Raw genomic sequence first — 18,082 nt, 5'->3', positions numbered from 1 at the left:
ATCCAGGATCCATGGAGAAACCTATTTACTAACTCTAGATTAAGTCTAAACCAAATTACATTTAATCCATGTTGGTGCAACCTAGCCAAAGAGTTTCACAAATGTAATGTAACCAAGTGGATCCTCATAAGCCCCAAACAAGAAGCTTGATTAGTGTATGCTTTAAATATTACAAAGGTATCATGACATTATTATAATAATATCTCAGATTGATATAGCATCTTTCTGAATACCCAAAGACATGTACGGGGGGGGCAAGAGAGAGAAAAAAACATTAAGACTAAGGAATAAAAACATTAAAGATTATAAGGACAGTGGAATGAGTTAGCTGGGGAAAGCAACGTGGAAGAGGTGGGTTTTGAGGCCGGTCTTAAAGGTTTGGAGGTTGGGGGCATCTTTGAGGGTTTTGGGGAGTGCATTCCAGAGGGTTGGGGCAGCAAGAGCAAAAGCTCTGTTGCCCCATGCACGGTACCGTGGTCTTGAGGACCTCAAGGAGGTTTGTGTCACCACCAGACATGAGGGAGTGGGAGGGAACATGAGGATTGAGTAGGCAGGGTTTCCTGCAGCACTTTACAGGCCAGGCGCCCCGCCCGGCCTGAAAACCCCCCCGCCCCCCCAAGGGTATTAAAAAAAAAAAAAAAAAAAAAAAAAAAAAATCTCAAAAAAACTTTTTGGACCTCCAACAATGTACTAGGCATGATCGCGATCGCGAAATTGCATGTTTAACCCCCATACCAACCCTATCTTTCAAACATGGCAGCCATGTTTGTTTACATTTGAAGAAAACATAAGGGCTGGTATCTCCTGAATGCAGGAAATACTCAAGTAAAGTGCAAATACCTGAAAATCTCCTTTGTACAGTATAAGTACAGTACTTAAGTAAATCTACTTAGTTACTTTACACCAATGTTTCTTTTTTTTTATTGTGCTATGTATATGGCACGAGTGCTGGTTGATTAACCTGGGGGAAAAAAACAAGTTACACTGTCCTGTGAAAAACGTAGTTATTCAATGTTGAATAAATGTGAATGATAGCATGTAGTTGTGTTTTCCGTCATCATGGGCACATTCATGTGTTTTTATAGGGCAAAAATAAGAATTAATATAAAAAATTAAGTGAATTAATTACTCGAATGAATTAATTAATTATCAAAAAATTTCGGCGCACGCGCTTCGCGCGTGCGCCATGAGATCCCCCCCTGGTCAAGACTTTTTCCTGCAGGAAACCCTGGTAGGCCTAAGAGGTAGGGGGAGCACGATTGTTTAGTGCCTTGTAGGTGTTTAGTAGTAGAAGTGTTTAGTAGTCAAAGAAGCAATAATAATTGTAATTGTATTATAGTAATGTTGCATTACTGTGATGTGTGTAGATATTTTATTTGCGTTCTCTCACACACAGGGATTGAACACCTAAATAATATTTTGGGCCGACGCAGGTAAATATTTCTTGATACCAGCACTTCAATTCCACCATTGCTTATAGTACTATTACAACCTACCAAGAAGAAGAAGAATAAGAAATAATTCGGCAAACACTGTACTGTATATAATCATGCCTAATACAATTGTCTATTTGAATGTTAGGAGAGCTGCACAAATGGGATCTGACGATGCCATACCAGAGATGCCACCCATCCCAGTGAAGGTACCACAACAGGATGCTTGATCACCCAGTTTCTGTCAGCCCTCCTCTCACTTCCTGCTTTGCCATTTGATGAAATAAATAGTAACTAGTAGAGTAGAGAAGAGTGTGTACACTCTAACCATTAAAACATTCAATCAATCAATTAAATGTCTCTTTGCTTGATGTATTCATGCTGTCCTGATAAATATGCAATGTGAAAAGACAAAACAGCTCTGATGTGTCTTTTTCAGAAAAGAGGATGAATTCATTTCATTGCGCTGAACACACACATTAGACACAATCTTTCCATCTGGTTCCTCTTTACTCGTGTCCCTCATTGCTTGCACCATATCACAGAACAGGTAAACTGTCACACAGGATTGAATGGCTGTTATGCATACAAAGGGTACTACTGTACAGTAGCAAGTCATGACAGAATAGTGGACTGGAACTCATTGCAAAGAACAACAAATTATCAACATCAATTATCAGTGAGAACATTCCTGTCTTATTCCATCCATGTCTCATCTCTGTGATATCCTCTGTGATATCCTTCAGGCCAAGGAGAGAGAGAGGAGAGAGAGAGCAAGGGACCCAGTGGCGACAGTTGCGAAAATCGGAAAAAAAAATCAACCCTGGTCCGAAAGTAAATACGAAACTGGCGGCAGTGTGCAAACGTGAATTACATAACGTGAGGTTGATTTTTTTTATTTACGCGCTCTGAAATTCACTCCGATATTCGGTCTAAAACACAGCAGTGTGCAACGACCTTAACTTTTTCAGCGTCGATCGACTCCCAGATCGACATTGTTATTAGGGAGCTCTCTGCCGATAGACTCTCAGATCGACTTTTATATAAAAGCTATTTTTTTGCATTTTTTTCGATACATTAGCGGCGCAAACGGTTTCCCCTACCTTGTACTGGCTTTAACGATAGACTGTGGGAAAAAAAGGATAGGCTGATGACGTCACTGGTAATTCAGTCCTTGTCTGTGTAAGAGGGCCGCTCCCAGCCGTTAGCCTGCTAACATACTAACAACATCCATAACGCCGCTTCAGTAGGTCGGATTTTCATTCCGATTTTTTTGTGTGGCGTCTGCATCCGACCATTTGCCCAGACGATAGGTCAATGTGAACGTTCTGCCACGAATCGTCTAGATCCGCCCATTGTGTACTCCGGTGTGCCGCCATTTTAAAACCCATAGAGGAGGAGCTCTTCACACAGCTTCATTACGATGGCGCGCTCTATTGGGGTTTTTGGGGGTAGTTTATCATCTCTCTGGTCAAACTCATACAATTGATCACATTAAAATATTAATATTTCCTGGCATTATTAGCGCACATCCATATTTTAAGTTCGCAGGGAATGGGTTTTAAGTCCGATTTGAAAATTCCCAACTGTTTTACAGGAAAATATATTACTCAGCCCCTGTAGCAGCTATAAACAAAATTCCAAAACTATTTGATAGCTTACACCTTTGGCTTTTCTTTAAATGACATTTCTTTAAATACCTACAAATTAAATCATGAAACAGCAGAGAGAATGCATAGGCTAATGGAATTCATGAGCAAATTAAGGTTTTGGAGGATGATTGGAAAGAAGCATGTAAAATAAACACAATCCAAGTATTGGAAATAATTTGCTTGGAAAATTAATATGAAGATTTCTTTAACACCTAAAATCCTCTAAAAATATAGGCAGAGAGCTGAATGCTGGAGGAAATGTGCAGAACTGGAAGCACATCATTTTCTTTTTCTGTCCAATATTGCAAAGGTTTGGGCAGACGGTACAGGAATAAATAACAAACAATTTGGCTTAAAGAAGCCCTTACATCCAATCAATATTTTATTAGGTATTACAATACAAGAAATACATAAGGAGGGAGATAAATATCTGTATACAATATTACAAATTGCTGCTTTAAAACAAGTTGCACGCAAATGGTTGGATGCAAAGCCACCATCTAGTAACAATTGTAAAATAGCCGTTCAAGAGATTAAAGAGATGGAAAGAATTACTTCCAAAATGAGAAACCGTGAAGATGAATTTCAAAGAAACTGGAGATGAGAGCATTACAGAAAATCAACCCCCCCCCCCTTTATTATAAATCTTATTAATCTCTTATCTCTTGAATATTATAAATCTCTTATTTCTATCTCCCCCTTTTCTTTTCTCTTCTTCTTACTTATTTTTTAATTTTTATTAATTTCTGCCTGTGTATGTATAAAAATAAAATAAAATGCAGCATGAATTAAACAAGTGAAGAAAACTCCAGCTAATATGGATGGATGAAATTAATAATATGTATTGTATGAGCCTGCAATAAAGTAAATGATATGCTTAGAAAAGCTACACAAACTAAAAAATATCCATGAATTCAAGTCTCGGTGGGGAGAGAAATCGATAGAAAAAAGTCACATACAAATAATCATGTTCAGTGAATTAACGCAATAATATTTCTTTACTTTAACGTTGCAAAAGGTGAGACTTCATGCGCTGTTGGTTAACTTACCAACAGTAGCCTACTTAAACCCTGAGTAGACCCCAGGTGACAGGGTCTATACTAGGCTATGTTCTAAGTTGCAGCTGGTTTAACTTTGGTTAACTTTACCTATACAGTAGCCTACTTCAGGGCTTCCCAAACTAGGGCTTGGGAATTATTTTGTGAGGTCTCCAGATGATTAGCTTAATGTGTAACATTGTTTTTTCACACAACATTAAACAACCCAACACAAAAATTCAGTGTTTACAGGGTATCTGCACATGTCTTCACATTTCATTTTGCAACACCCTGTGTTGCACCCTGTGTTGAACCCTGTGTTACACCCTGTGTTGCAAAATGCAATTAGTTATTGTTATGAAATACAACAATCACAATGACTAATCAATCCCAACCCCATGACTGACAACAAACTGCCAATAAAACATCATATAAATAAGGCACATGAACCTCTCAACCATCACACATAACATTCACCTTGTCATAAAGTTGTCAACAATCCTTCAGTTTCCAATCGTTCAGTTTTTGATATTTATTTTTTTACTGAATCTGTGGAAAGGTAATTCATGAAGATTAATTACATTTTAATGTATTATATTTTTATGCATTTGTATGTTACTATGACTTAATGCTAGAGACGTAAAATAGAGACAGCTTGCCTTATGACTGGATATAAAAATATGATTTGACCGAGCTAAATTGCACATTTTAGGCTCAATGTTATATCCTTTGTGTCTTTGTAGAATTTAACTGTTTCCATTTTGATGTATTTCTTATTTATTCACTTAATGTGGTTTATGTATTTATATACAGTATGCATAATACATTCAGCAGTGGTCCTCCACAGTCACATTGATGTAAATTCTGGTGTCATACAATTTCAAACATCTTTATGCTTGGTTTTAGATTTTAGGATGAAGCTTGCTGCAGTCCTTTCTGTGATGGTACTGCTGGCGGTCCTGCAACCTGAGCCAGTAGAAGGGTTTTGGGGGTGGATACCAAGGCTTCTCGGTCCTCTTATAAGGAGAGGTAAAATCTTCACAAACCTAACTTCAGTTCTTTGTTGTCAAATCTTATCAAGGTTAAAAATCTACTACTTCTGTTTTTAAGATTATTTGAACCAGCATTGATTTTCAGGAGGTTGTCAATCATTAGTATTGGCTCTTCTGTGTCCAACATTGGGCTGCACTGGCTCAGGAGGTAGAGTGGCCACTTGAGAATTGGTAGCTTTCTGGTTCGAAACCCTCAAGTGTTCTTGAGCAGGACAACTAACCTACCTGTTCCTAATGAGCACGTAAGTGCTCATGTTTCAGAGATACAGTAGGATAGCAGGCCCAGACATGTGCCTATTTACCCTCAATATAAAACCTGGTTTCAATTTTTAACTGGGTTAAATAAGCTTTAGATGGGGGCAAGAGAAAACAAAAAATAAACAACTTTATTAGGAAAAAAACATTAGGACTAAGGAATAAAAACAATAAAAACATTAAAGATTATAAGGACAGTGGAATGGGTTTGCTGGGGAAAACAATGTGGAAGAGGTGGGTTTTGAGGCCGGTCTTGAAGGTTTGGAGGTTGGGGGCATCTTTGAGGGTTTTGGGGAGTGCATTCCAGAGGGTTGGGGCAACAAGAGCAAAAGCTCTAACGCCCCAGGTACGGTACCGTGGTCTTGGGTACCTCAAGGAGGTTTGTGTCACCAGACCTGAGGGAGCGGGAGTGGACATGAGGATTGAGGAGGTCAAAGAGGTAGCAAGATTGCTTAGTGCCTTGTAGTGACTTGTGTTCAGTAGTAGAATTGTTTAGTAGTTAGTTATAGAAGCAAAAATAATTATAATTGTATTATAGTAATGTTGCATTGCTGTGATGTGTGTAGACATTTTATTTGCATTCTCTCCCACACAGGGATCAGTCGCGGTGGGAGACAATTGGGTCGAAGCGTGGAGAACCGTTGGAATCAACAACGACGTGGTGGTCGACGACGTCAACGTCGACGTTGGGGGTAAATATTTCTTGCTACCAGCTCTTCTATTCCACCAATGATTGCTTATTGCGACTGAAGGTCGCATATACTCTGAAGAACCGTGTCGCTTGAGTGACCTTCCTTCCTTCCGTATCCTCTGTGATGTGACCTTCCTTCCTTCCTTCCGTATCCTCTGTGATGTCAGTGTGATGTCAGCGAGTTGTGACATCACTTCCTGTACAGGGCGGCTACACGAAATGTGGATAACACTATATATGGAGATAGTCCAGTCCATCATGTCATATGGGACTACCGTCATAGAAAGTAGCCATTGTTAGGCCGGAGTCAATGGCTGTCTGTCTGACTGTCTGTACAGGAAGTGATGTCACATGACATACTTTTTATATATATGTAAATATGGGGGCGTCTGTGTTAAGAACGTTTCGTTGTCAAGCTCAACGTTGGGCATTTGGACCTATACATGGAGAAATGGAGCGAAATTTGTTTGGCCTAAACATGGAGATGTGGAGAACACTATATATGGAGAAAGTCCATTCCATCATGTCATATGGGACTACCGTCATAGACAGTAGCCATTGTTAGGCCAACTCAATGGACTGAGTCAAGCTCAACGTTGGGGTTTTTGGACCTATACATGGAGAAATGGAGCGAATCTGTTTGGCCTAAACATGGAGATGTCATATGAAACTACCGTCATAGACAGTAGCCATTGTTAGGTCGGAGTCAATGGCTGTCTGTCTGACTGTCTGTACAGGAAGTGATGTCACATGACATACTTTTTATGCCCATATATGAGTCCTTCTGTACCACATCTCCATGTTTAGGCAAACTCCACACAGAAAGGCCCTATCGCCAACCCAACCTAGGGTGTGAGCGATAGGGCCTTTCTGTGTGGAGTTTGCATGTTCTCCCCGTGTCTCCTAGGGTTGTTACCCTCACAAAAACATGAACAAACTCCCCCCAGAATGACAACAACTAGAATCGTCAGAGAAACGCTGTGGTTGGCCAGATGGTCAAGAATTGGCGCGACCTCGCCCTAAATGTCACCCTGAGGTCGCATTCCACCCTCAGGTGTCTTACTAGTAGTACTATTACATCCTACTAAGAAGAAGAAGAAGAAGAGATAATTAGTCATGTTCTGTATTATAGTCAAGCATGCCTAATAAAATTGTCTATTTGAATTTTAGGCGATCTCTCCCAGATGGATCTGAAGATATCATGCCAGCCATTCCAGTGAAGCTACCACAACGGCTTGGTTGATCACCCAGTTTCTGTCAGCCCTCCTCTCACTTCCTGCTTTGCCATTTGACTAAATAAATAGTAACTAGACTGCTAGTAGAGTGTATTTACTCTCCCTATAAAAACATGCAATCAATCAATTCAATGTCTCTTAGCTTGATATACTGCATTCTGTCCTGATGAATAAAAAAAAATAAAAAAAAATAAAGCAATGTGAAAAGTCAAAACCGCTCTGGTGTGTCTCTTTCAGAAAAGAGGATGAATTAATTTCATTGCTCTGAAGAAAAACAATAAATATTGTATATAATAAATTAACTCTAGTATGATCATCATCATCATATTTGTCTGTCATCATCTACGGTAGGTCGTCCTTGGAGCCCTCCAACGACAAGTAAAATGCCTCCTAACACCCTTTATGCTGTACTATATTTCTAATATCATGAATTGTAGATTATAAATGCACTTTCATTGTGTTTATCTGGACATGTGTTTGGGTGTGTGACCGCTGGGCAACCTTGATATAGTGGGCTATTTAATGCCTTAAATGCATTAAATGAATCAGCATTGTGTGTGTGTGTGTGTGTGTGTGTGTGTGTGTGTGTGTGTGTGTGTGTGTGTGTGTGTGTGTGTGTGTGTGTGTGTGTGTGTGTGTGTGTGTGTGTGTCTGCTGAATATTCTATTTCACACTCATTCCTTAAGAACATTGCACTCAATAAGGACACCATCAAATTCACAGTAATAGCCAGACTACAAGTTCTTCCCACCAGTTCCCCTTCACTCAGGTCCCTTATTGCTTTCATCACATCACAGAAAAGGTAACTGAAACACTGTCACACAGGCTTGAATGGCTGTTATGCATGGAAAGGGTACCACTGTACATACAGTAGCACGTCATGACAGAATAGTGTAAACCCTGAGTAACCCCCAGTCGTCTATATTAGGCCTCCTCCTAATATAGAAGGTCAGTAGGTCAGTAGGTCACACAATGCATTTCCACGTTTATCTATTCACTCGCTTCAGCAACTGATCCGAACTTTCACATGGCATTGGCCATTAGCATTATACAGATGGTGACGGAGCCCGAATTTCATTTTTCCCAAATTCAAGCTATTTATTAGCGTTTCTTCACCACTTCTGTTCAACTCTACAGCCTGTTGTCAGGGTTACGGTCCGTTCCTCCAGGCCATGGGATCTGTAGCCCCACACATACACACCCCTCTCTCTCACAAATGTGCATGGTCTCTCTCTCTCTCTCTCTCTCTCTCTCTCTCTCTCTCTCTCTCTCTCTCTCTCTCTCTCTCTCTCTCTCTCTCTCTCACGTGGGTTGCAGGCATGCACGGGTCATGCATTCACCGGGTGCGTTTGATGTGTGTCTCATCTTCCAACAGGTATGGAAAAACTATGTGGAGCAAGCGCATACATCCCCATACTTCTATTCACCTAATTTTGCTGTTACATTATTTGTATCCATCATAATTCACTCCTCCATGGGCTGCTCCTTACATTATGATGCTCCCACATATTCTCACGCACGCACCAGTTACAGTAACTTTCCCCACAACCCACACTCTGCACATATTTTGGAGCACATATCTTTGAACGGGTAAGGTCTAGTACAGTAGATTTCCTTTTTTTAGCTGAATGTCCGTCCACCCCAGAAGTGGGACTCTAGAATTCATAAGTACCACATAGAATTTATAAGTACCACATAGAATTCATAAGTACCACATTGTTCAAATAAATAAAACATAAAAAAGGAAGAGGAGATCCGAGCACTCTAGATAAAATAAAACATTTTTGTTGAGTAAAATATACGGTACTACAGTAGACGCATCCACAAAATCATGTCATTTGATTGTAATTAGTAATGCAATAATATGTCTTTACTTTACTACTTCAGAGGTTCCCAAACTAGGGTTCAGGACCCTCAGGGGGGTCCCCAAATTATATTGTGGGGTCCCCAGATGATTAGCTTGATGTGCAACATTGTTTTCTTACTCAACAGTAAACAAACCAACATTATATGGGTATACAGGGTATCTGCACATAACCATTCAATGGTTTTAAGACCTTATAATACCAAACAGAGAGGCAAATTGTGAAAATAGCCGAACTACAAATTCACTTTTCACTATGTACACATTGTACAGTATCTGTGCAACCGACTCAAAATAAATGTAATGTCTACAATTCCAAGTGCTTCCAGGGTGGGGGTCCCCATTCAAACATGAATATTTTGGGAACCCCTGTCCGTATACGTTTTTGACCTGGGTCACCCAGGGCTCCTATACTTGGTCCCTCCTTTTTCCCCCTGTACACCAAAGGGGCTTCCAGACGGAGCGCAGTCACCACATCCTAGTAATACATTTTCAATGGGGGTTGGGCAGTTTATTTTGGCCGCTTGGAGAAGTTTAGAGGTGCCGCGACGAAATTCTAACCCTCCACAACGCTCCGTCACGCAGTGGGTGAATATCTAACCTGCCGTGATGCTCTGGTCCCGCCGCGATTGAATATTTAACCCTCCGCGATGCTCCGATCCGCCGCGTGACGGGATGGGGCTGCGAGAAGATCTCGGCTCAGGGTCCGCCGCGGGTGCCACAGGACGGGCACCTGCCGCGAAAAGAACCTGGCCCTGCTGGAGGGTTTCGGTATAAAATTTGCCTCTGCGGTGTATTGGGGTAGAAGTATAAAGAATGGAAACACTCAAGTAAAGTAAAAGTACCTTAAAGATTCACTTAAGTAGTAAGGTACTTTGTTAAATGTATTTAGTTACTTTGTAACCTAGGCTACTGCACAGCTTTTTGCTACTGGCACTTGCTACTTTCCATCCATTGACATGAACAGCCTGGCACACTGAACAGTTTGAACTGCCGTGCTTCTGGCTCTCCAGCTTAAACATACTGTAAATTAACACTTGAAAGCTGTGTTATTCTTTAAGGTATAAACTTGCTAGAGTCGTTCTCAGTTGAATGAGAGGTTTGCATGGTATTTTAGAGTGTTCAATCTGCGCTAGAAGGAGGAACCACTGTTCAGGGTTCCCACACATTTTTACCAATGAATTTCCAAAACTTTTCCAAAAATGTTCCAGAATATTTAACCCAATTTCCAGGACTATATAACCATAATTCAGCGCAATGACAAGTCGCTTACTCCCATGTGCAATGCCGAAAGACAGGCAGTGTAGCAAAAATAAAGCATGTGTGCTGAGAACGGCGGTGGCGTGCATGCAGATCTATGATCAGGTGGCAATAACCAAAAACAATACATAGCTATTTTGTCGAGAACCTTCAGGACCCTTGATCAATTCCAAAACTTTTCCAGTACTGGAAAAATATTTTTCTAATTTCAAAATATTTCCAGGAACTTCATGACCGTGGGAACACCCTGACTGTTGGAGGAGGAAGGAAAGACCCAAAAACATCTTTGCATTGAGATAAGGCCTTATCTGTCCTCATACTCTGTTCGTATACTGTTACGAAATACAACACACACGCATGCACGCACGCACACACGCACGCACGCACGCACGCACGCACGCACGCACGCACGCACGCACGCACGCACGCACGCACGCACACACACACACACACACACACACACACACACACACACACACACACACACACGAGTAAGACCAATGGCACAGAAACAGAACAGTATAAAACACTAGATCTGGTTCAGTAAAGGCACATGAATATCAACATACACAACATTCACCTGCGGTCATAGCTTTCACAATCCAATTGGTTCACTAAGTATTTTTATTTATTTATTTTTAAATAGACAGAATCTGTGGAAAGGTAAGAAATAAACATTAACAGCATTTTTATGGTTAATGTATAAAAATGCATATTTGTTTATTATTAATTGTGCCTTTTTGTCCAGTAGTATGACTGAATACAATCTATTATTTGACTAAATTAAATAGCACATTTTAGGTTTCTGTATTTACAATAATGGATTCTTATAATAAATTCATGTGGAGGTCACACTGATAGAAACAGATGTACTGTAAATACAAATGAATTGAAAACGATCAAATCGAGTTCATCAAAGGCCATCTTTATGTGCTTGATTCCAGTGTTGATTTCGTCGACTAAAACTATGACGAAACTACGACTGCGTTTTTTCACTGACGAAAACTAAATAAAGACGAAATAAAAACTAAGCTGTGATGACTAAAACTAAGACTAAATATTTTGACAATTTCGTCAACAAAATAAAAACTAGACTAAAACATTAGGGAGGGACTAGTGCATTTTATGTTTGGTTGCTCTCAGGTGTGCTGAAAATAGCACAACGTGTGACGTGTCGCAGCGCGACACGTTGTTGGCTTGTAGATCGGCTATTTTCACCACGCAACCAAGTGTAAAATAAGTCATTATGGTGCCATCAAGGCCTGCCAAAATACATTTTAGTTGACTAAATCAACTGTAGATTTTGTCGCCTAAAAACGTATGATATTTAGTTGACTAAAATTTGACTAAAACTAAAACTTTTCAGGTGACTAAATTATGACAAAAATGTAATTACATTTTATTCAAAAGACTATGACTAAAACAAAATCAAAATGTGCTGTCAAAAACAACATTGCTTGGTTCTTGATTTTAGGATGAAGCTTGCTGCAGTCTTTTCTGTGCTACTGCTACTGGTGGTCCTGCAACCTGAGCCAGTAGAAGGGCTTTGGGCGTGGTTACCAGATTCTATTAAGAGAGGTAAAATCTTCACAAACCTGACCTGACTTCAGTTCTTTGTTGTCAACTCTTATCAAGGTTAACAATCTACTACGTCTGTTTTTAAGATTATTTGAACCCACATATCCGCATATCTGACCAAACATCTCCAAAAAGTTAGCGACACCCACAGCCACAACACCAGAAGTAAAGTAAAAGTACCTTAAAGATTCACTTAAGTAGTAAAGTACTTTGGTAAATGTATTTAGTTACTTTTCCACCTTTGTAACCTAGGCTACTGCACAGCTTTTTGCTACTGGCACTTGCTACTTTTCATCCATTGACATGAACAGCCTGGCACACTGAACAGTTTGTTGTCAACTCTTATCAAGGTTAACAATCTACTACTTCTGTTTTTAAGATTATTTGAACCCGCATATCTGACCAAACATCTCCAAAAAGTTAGAGACACCCACAGCCACAACACCAGAGGGAGCGCACACAATGATCTGATAACACAAACCCATAAGACAAATATGGATAAATTCTCCTTCTACAACACTGCCACGAAGGTGTGGAATTCCTAGTCTACCTCCCTTAAAACATGTAGCTCTGCTGGCATCCTTCAAAACTGCCCCGAAAACTCAACTTTCAGGATGCCAGAGAAGGAGGTAGTTATCAGTTCTCCCATAGACAGGCGAGAAGAGAGCACCCCCACCCCCTTGTTTCCCCTATCCTGTACATAGTGATTTTATTACTGCGATATTATTGTATGTTTTCTTACTTGCTATTTATTATGTCCATGAATTAAATACTGAGGGCTTTCAACGTAAAAAAGACCGTAAAAAGTCTTATTTGAGATGTTCCTTTTAGGCAGGGTGTTTAATTGTACTTGTACTGTACTACATTTCAAATTGTATTGACTATACTTGTACTGTTCTCCATTTTTGTCTAATAAAATAATCAATCAATCAATCAATCAATCAAACCAGCATTGATTTTCAGGAGGCTGCCATTAGTATTGGCTCTTCTGTGTCCAACATTGGACGGCACTGGCTCAATGGTATTGGTAGGTTCCTGGTTTGAAACCCTCAAGTGTTCTTGAGCAGGACAACTAACCCCTAACTGTTCCTGATGAGCACGTCAGTGCTCATGTTTCAGACATAGGATACCAGGCCCAGACATGTGCCTATTGACAGGTTTCTGGTCCACGTCACGTTTGATTCGGTACCAAAACTAGCCAATGAAACCAGGCTTAACCAGCGCTCCCCAAAACAACAGGTTTGGCGATTGGACGGACTGATTACATGATACAGTCACCTGTGCATTTAGTCTCAACTAGCCCTTACCCGTTCAAAGATATGAGCTCCAAAATGATGTGCAGTGTGTGGGTTATGGGGTGCACACAGTATATGAGGGATGGAAAGTAACTTTAACTGGTGCTTGCATGATAATATGTAGGAGCATCAATGTAAGAAACCCGTTTCGTTTAATGGCTACAGAGATACTGTCCCCCCCCCCAGCCCGCCCGCCCACCCGCCTGCACACACACCCGCCTGCCTGCACACACACACACACACACACACACAGACACAGACACACACAGCTGGTTAAACATGTTGCCTCATGCTAGATGCAGAATAGATTAGCCTCAAGCTAGATGCAGAATAGATAGTAGATACACCATAAAAATGCTAATATACAGCATACGATTTGTGAAAGTGACAAACAGGCTTCACAGTTATGTTAGGTGTGTTCATATGCTAATTGTGATGCGATTTCAGATCAATTGCTCCAGCCACTGAGGAGAAACGCTGTTTCAGACAGACAGACACTCACTCACTCACTCACTCACTCACTCAGACAGACATTTGCAAAATTATAGTATAGATGTTTGTAAACAAGAAACCTGTCTATAAACATCCACAATATAAAACCTGGTTTAAAATTTAAACTGGAAGTAAAGTTTAAGAATCAAGGATAATCCTGTTGCATCAAACTAGTCAAATCTGAACCTTCAACAATCTCAGTTGAATTCTCAAGTCGGTTGCAACCATAATTTGAAACTAGAGCACTACCACCCCTGGAAAAGGTTTATGTTCATTACAGTTGTATTGACAGAATGGCTGTATCTCGCGGGACAGTTTTAGACAGGTTAAACCCATAGAGTATATATAAAATAGAGAGCGGACGAGCCCCACCCCCACTATCATTTCAATGCAAGTGCTCAGTGGCGTTTTGAAGCAACGGCTACGTGCTAGCATGTAGCTAATCCAGGTGCATTCTGGGGGAAATTGGAACCAGCTCTGGTTCCAAAATGACGTCACGCTGCTCTCCGCTCAGAGGAAGGATTGAGTGGAGGGGGCGGGGCCAAAATACGCGTTTAGGCTGCAGTTCCAACTTTGGCCACCATCGGGGTTGCTTCAAATCTAGCCCTGGGTTCTGGGGGCTTGGTTAAACCCAATTACATTTTATAATGATGAGTTCTTCCAGTGAAGTGAATACAAGGGTTTGTGCAGAATAAGCCTTTGTAGACTGGCACCTCTCTACCCGGAATGTTCAGCAGGTCTGCGAATGGTTAGCAGCAATAAATGGACTCTTAAAGGAGTCACATTCCTAAGACAAAAATTTGATTCGAGTAAATTTACCCCCATTGACCCGGGTCCCCATCCGGAACGAATGGGGCTAAATTTATTGTTATCACATTTTTGTCTGAGGAATGTGACAAAAAACTAAAAATATTATTGAACTCTAGTCTCCATGGCGAGACTAATCAATAGAAAAAAAGTCATTTTGGGGGTGAACTACTCCTTTAAGAGTCCAAAAAGTGTCTTCTTTAAATATTACTAAAGGCTGAATCCAGGACATTGTAGAAGCAATAATAATACTTATAATTGTATATTAGTAGTTGCTTTGCTGTGATGTGTGTTGAAATATAATATTCATTCTCTCACACACAGGGATCGCACAGATAGGGCGTTGGAGCCGTATATACAGAGGCTCTAGCAGGCGTGGAGACCAGTCACAGGTAAATATTTCTTGGTACCAGCACTTGCTACTACTAATAACTAGTAACTAAAAATTTCAAATGAATGTAATGGAGTAAAAGTACAATATTTGCCTTTGAGATGTAGTTGGAGTAGTACTGACAATTGGAAATACAGTATATACCTCAAAATTGTACTTAAAAAGTACAGTACTTGAGTAAATATACTTTACTTTACAACACTGCTGCAAATTCCACCACTGCTTTTGGTACTATTACACCTTACTATTACTATTGTTAATAATAACAATAATAATAATATATTGTTTAAATTGTCTATTTGAATCTTAGGAGGAATCTACAACCTCTCCCAAGGCAAGGGGATAGGACAATGATGAGTGATGGTGACTCATTTCAACAAGGCTACAGCAATTGATCATCCAGTTTCTGTCAGCCCTCCCCTCAATTCCTGATTTGCAATCTGATAAAGTAAATACTAAATCACCTGTTAGCTGTCTCTCACATTATAATGTTTCTATTGGAGTGTATTTATCTATAAATATCTCTTAGCTTGATACTTCATGCTGTCCTGATGAATAAATATGCATTGTGGAAAAACAATGATCAAAAACAATAAATACAGCATTGACTAACTAGTATCATTACCATGATCATCATTTCATCATCTAGGTCGTCCTCGGACCTCGGATCTATGTCACCGCTAGATCGAGAACCAGAGCGCTCGTCGTGCGCCACGGGGCGGAACAAACGGTCGCTTTGATCCACAACAACGACAACGTAGCGTCGGCAGGAATGATAGTGCCTCACCCCACGGAGGTTAGGGTTAGGGTTATGGTTAGGCATAGTTTTACTGAGGTTAAGGTTAGGGTTAGGGTTAGAGTTAGGCATAGTAAGCTAATGGCTAAACACAGCTGAGCTAGGCTAGTAGATAAACAAAGAAAGAGGGGTTGCAAACGAGTGACGTCAGCGACTACACAAGTGAATGGCTGTTGTCGCCATTACGCAGAATTACACAGGTGCGCTGATAAGAGACTATCAAAGTGAATTGATCCAGGTGGTGTTAGGGGTGTGTGGTGAACGACAAAACGAGTGCTCTTACCACGATCTAACTGAGTTAAGCCCTTTGCACACGGCGCATTTATCTGCACGGATAAAATGGACAATTTCACTTTTTAAAAAGAAAACAATGATTCTCTACGACCTCATGCACACCGGATCCGAATTGACCGTGCAACGAGTCGCTGTGGCCGTGCGTTTTTTTTCTCGATCGAACCCAGTTTCTTTCGTGCGTCTTGTCGCATGCGGTAAAAAACTCATCACTCCTTTTATGACTCCTTTTGGGATCCGCAGCGCCGATTCCGCATAGCATTGCACACCAAATCCAATACGTTTTATTCATGCAGCAAACGAAAAAAACGCAACTGTCCTGTGTGCAAAGGGCTTCACCCAATCTAACTGTAACATATATACACACACACACACACACACACACACACACACACACACACACACACACACACACACACACACACACACACACACACACACACACACACACACACACACACACACACAGCGTACCTCCATGACATCTTCTAGGTTTCCCAGCAACCAGGCATGATGAGTGCCAGAGCTTGTTTGTGAGTGAGTGAGTTTGGTTGCACACTGCCTCCGGTGGCCATCCATCACCGTGTAAGGACATCCCTCAAGGCTCAGACAAATAGAGTTCCTAATATTGACACAATGACTTATCTCCTTTCACATTTTCCCCACAACGCAACTCACTGCATGAAGAAAAATGGGTTTGCACTGGTTTTGATGAATGAACTGTGGACGCATGCATATGGCAGTGTCCACACTTATTGTCCTTTGAGACTGGAGCTATATGTGTTAAGCCTGAATTATACTTTGTCGAATGGCCGTGGCAGAAAATAGCCGATCTACAAGCTCACAATGCATCGCAATGCAATGTGTTGTGAGCGTGTATATCGTCTATTTTCGGTGTGGTACGATAAGAGCTTTAATTAACTACTAATGAATTACTTAGACAGAAGTAAAGGTCCCCATGCCTTATCAAATGTGCACTCCTGGGACACACTGGTGGCTCAACCAGTTAATACACATACCAGTTAATTGTTACCACCGTCCTGGATTTCTATAGGATCAATACCTATTGCATAATAACCTGCAACATGTTAAATAAAAGCAAAAACACATTATGACTCAACTACAAATCTTTCCATCTCAAAGGTCAAATGCACTCTACTCAATGGATCCAAAACCTGGAAGATTACTACAAAAATACTCAACAGACATTCTTCAACCCCAGCCTACGACATCTCTTAGGAATCTACTTGCCAAACACCATTTCAAATGGCAACTTGTGGGATCTCATCAAGCAAGAAGCATTTCAAATCAGGGGTAGATTTTTATTTAATGTTTTTACTGGATTGGCCATACACTCAAAAAGACAAAACAATTCTATAACAAAACATGCTCTAGGAACCTGCATGGCAGGAGGTAAGAAGAGGAAGGGCAGAACAGCTGTCATGGCAAGAATTGGATTCGGAAGGCACAAGACCAGAGAGGATGGAGGACGTTCATGAATGGCCTATGTTCCTCAGGGAATTTAAAGTTTGCTCTATCTACAATAAAAAGTATGCTAGCTGCTTTGTGTTTCACAGCATTCTTCTCAGAGTAACTGTTGTAAAGCAAGAACACATTTGCCGGTTATAGCTGAGCTATGCAAATTGAGCTCAACATTATTGTAATAAGTCTGTTTGTACAATATTACATACTGTTTCACACTGTCCAACAGAGGCTGCTGAAAACAGCAAAACAAACACGATCGAGGCACACAGCTCGGTTTTGCACGCCTCCAGAGGTTGCCTTGTTGAGAAGGTGTGGGTGAACCACATTCTGGATGCATTAACCTTTAGGAAGCATGAGCAGATCGGTTCGGATATACTGCACGCCGGTGCCAAACACAAGCTTCAGCTGTGTTTGATTTGTCAGCTTTTCTGCAGCAGCTTGTGTTCCAGTATAACTTTCCCCATTCCA

At 40.7% G+C, this 18,082-nt stretch overlaps 1 protein-coding gene and 1 long non-coding RNA gene across 4 annotated transcripts in view; one reads left to right on the top strand and one right to left on the bottom strand.

Annotated features, from left to right (window-relative positions):
- LOC308301318 (exostosin-1) overlaps positions 1–18,082 on the bottom strand; it is a gene marked incomplete at both ends in the record, with an annotated part of 354,065 nt that overhangs the window by 196,849 nt on the left and 139,134 nt on the right. The gene's annotated exons all lie outside the window — the stretch shown is intronic.
- LOC308300453 lies at positions 4,582–7,515 on the top strand. Its single transcript, XR_013962825.1, has 4 exons — positions 4,582–4,681; positions 5,029–5,151; positions 6,025–6,121; positions 7,291–7,515. It is a non-coding gene; the product is annotated as an uncharacterized lncRNA (long non-coding RNA).

The sequence above is a fragment of the Nannobrachium achirus genome (assembly GCF_963921795.1).
Source record: "Nannobrachium achirus genome assembly, chromosome: 16".
Taxonomy (NCBI): Eukaryota; Metazoa; Chordata; class Actinopteri; order Myctophiformes; family Myctophidae; genus Nannobrachium; species Nannobrachium achirus.
Note: the sequence above shows the minus strand (reverse complement) of the source record. Positions and strands in the feature narration are given on the sequence as shown.